The sequence below is a fragment of the Vombatus ursinus genome, unplaced genomic scaffold (assembly GCF_900497805.2).
Source record: "Vombatus ursinus unplaced genomic scaffold, bare-nosed wombat genome assembly UNPS02009062.1, whole genome shotgun sequence".
In the NCBI taxonomy this organism is placed as follows: domain Eukaryota; kingdom Metazoa; phylum Chordata; class Mammalia; order Diprotodontia; family Vombatidae; genus Vombatus; species Vombatus ursinus.
Genome location: NW_020948840.1, coordinates 3,371,328 through 3,374,270, shown reverse-complemented (window position 1 = coordinate 3,374,270; position 2,943 = coordinate 3,371,328). Strand labels below are relative to the sequence as shown.

Here is a 2,943-nt window from a genome sequence, read left to right as displayed (position 1 = left end):
TGCGTGAACTGTTGTAGAATAAAGTAAGCAGAGTAAAGGAAATTATCAACAATGGCTACAATAATGTAAATAGGATTAAAAAAATTAAATAATGCTGAAAAATTAGGGGCAGCTAGGTGGCACAGTGGATAAAGCTTTGACCTTGGAGTCAGGAGGACTTGAGTTCAAATCCAGCCTCAGACACTTGACACTTACTGTGTGACCCTGGGCAAGTCACTTAACCCGATTGCCTTACCAAAAAGCAACAATAATAGTAATAACAATGTTGAATTATTTTTTGTGTGTGAGTAGCAAAACCTTTATTTGATTTCTGACAGCCTCTTATTTTTTGGCCTTTGGAGTAGTTGTTCTCTGGGCGGGCCCCTCCTGGGCAGGCCCCTTCTTGGCTAGGGCCTTCTGGCCGGAGGCTTTCTGAGCCTTCTGGCGGGGGGCAGCCTTCTGACCCTCAGCCTTCTTCGAGGGGACCTTCTTGGCAAAGACCTTTGCAGTCAGTGCCTTCTGGGCAGCCCCCTTCCTGGGAGACCCCTTCTGGGTGGACGCCTTCTGGAGCTTCTTTACTTCATGCTTGATAATTCGGTTTCTCATTTTCTTGGCCTTCGTGACTTTGTAACGGTCAAAATCTGTCATCTTAGCTTTCCTTTCTCTGTGTTCAATCTTCTTGGCCCATCTTGTGACTTTCCATTTTGTGTTGATCTTTTCTTTCTCCCAAGCAGCCCAGACATATTTCTGACAAGCACTGTGTGGGAACTTGAGTAGGAAGTCTTTAAGTTACATACATGTAAATGGCATGGCCCATGCGGTGGTGTGAGGAGGCAGGCCATCAACCAAAGCCCTGTTTTGATCAATAACATCCCCAATAGCTACCAGCTTGCCAGCATGTGGCCCAAAGGAAATGTAGGCCACCCGGCCAATTTCCACATAGGGCTTGAACACCATGTTGGCGGCACCAAACGGGAAAGCAAATGTTGAAAACTTTTAAAGAACATACATGGCCCCAAAGAAGAGATATGAGAAGACATCAGCTTCTACTCTTTTGCAGAGGTGGCAGGTCAATGAGAGTGGAACATTGCATATATATTCAAATATTTATGGATGTACCAATCAGCTTTGCTTATTGTTTTTCCTTCTTTCTCTTTTTTCTTGTTTTGTAGGATGGTTCCCTGGGGGAGGAGAGAGGGAGGAATACAGGAGGAAATATAGGTGAAATAACAACAAAACATATCAACAAATTTTATTTTTGAAACAATATAATAGAGGGGTAAGGCTATTCTAAGCAAAAAACAAATCTGTTTTTTCCAAGGGTCATATTAAATTATGAATTTCAAAATGGAAGTGTCAGTAGAGGTCATCTGCCTTGGATAATAAAGGCCTAAGAACAGCCAAGTTGTTTAAAACAGAAGCAAGCCGGTGGCATGCATGTCTAAGAATACAATATCATAATTATCAGTCTTAGCAAACTAAATCCACATGTAAGAGAAAATGAGGAAGTACTCTTGCCGCTGCTGTTTCTCCTTCATTCTCAAAGAAGACCATGACAGGGATGTGATGCCATGACATTCAAGTGAATTGGATTTAAATGAGAGAGGACTGTGCAAAGTTATCAGCCTCACTTTCTCCTCCAGAGCCATCTGGGTCCAGTGGCCAGATGTGGATCAGGACAATTGGAGATGACCCAGGATGCAGTGGGGGATCTTGGCCTTTTCAAGCTATGGTCTGTAATAGGTCTCAGTTTGACTGAGGCAGTGCCCATTCAGTGATTAAGGCTTAATTAGAAATGAGGCAAAGAATAGCCTCTTAAAAAAATAGATCTGGGAGGGGAAGATGGACAATATGTAGGGTCATAGTTTTAGAGGTGGAAGGGACCTTAAAAGGCATCTATTCCAACCTACCTACCTGCCTCATTTTATTAATGAGAAGACTGAGTCCCAGAGAGGAGACATAATTTGTCCAAGGTCACATAGGTCTTAAGGGGCAAAGCCACAATTTGAACCCAGGACTTATTACTCCAGATTTAGCATTCTTTGCTGAAAGTTATTTTAAATACCATATGGTCTTGGTTTCTTATTTTTCTCAGATTTTTAAATCACAGGGGCTATAGATGCCTAAGGGGAGAGGAGCTGGCCTTCAGAAATAGGCAGACAAGTCTTAAGGAGACTTAAGGAGAGGATCATTAGTTTTCTGCTCTATTCAATTAAACAAATGTTGGCAAATACTAAAGCTGTGGGAGGTGTAGAAATAAAAGTACCAGGGCCTGTCACACAGATAAGGTAAATATGGCGTGGAAAAAAAGAACACTAAAGGCAGCCTACTGCCTAAAATCTCTAGTAGCTCTCTATTATAATCTCTAGGATGAAATATTAAATTCTCTGTTTGGCATGTAAAAGTCTTCACAACATGTCCCCTTCCTATCAAATTGGTTTTCTTACACATTACTCATCTCCTGGCACTCTGACATCCAGGCAAATTTGTCACTCTTCACACATGATGCCCATGTCCTGTCTCCACCTTTGCATTAGCTTCCCCCCTCCCTGGAAGGATCTTCCTCACTTCCCCATCTTGGGATCCCTGGCTTCCTTCAAGACTGAGCTCAAAGGGGCTGCTAGGTGGCACAGTGGATAGAGCACTGGCCCTGAAGTCAGGAGGACCTGAGTTCAAATCTGGCCTCAGACCAAATACTTGACACTTAGGAGTTGTGTGACCCTGGGCAACTCACTTAACCCCAATTGCCTAAAAAAAAAAAAAAAAATATAAGCTGCCTGAGGGCAGAGACTTTCACTTCAGGGCAGCTAGGTGGTGCAGTGGATAGAGCACCAGCCCTGAAGTCAGGAGGACCTGAATTCAAATCCGGCCTCAGACCAAACACTTGACACTTATTAGCTGTGTGACCTTGGGCAAGTCACTTAACCCCAATTGCCTTACCGAAAAAAAAAGACTGAGCTCAAG

General features: G+C 43.2%; 1 pseudogene; it reads right to left on the bottom strand.

Moving 5' to 3' along the window:
- Positions 1–271: 271 nt before the first annotated feature.
- LOC114034749 lies at positions 272–1,115 on the bottom strand (annotated as a pseudogene).
- Positions 1,116–2,943: the final 1,828 nt, after the last annotated feature.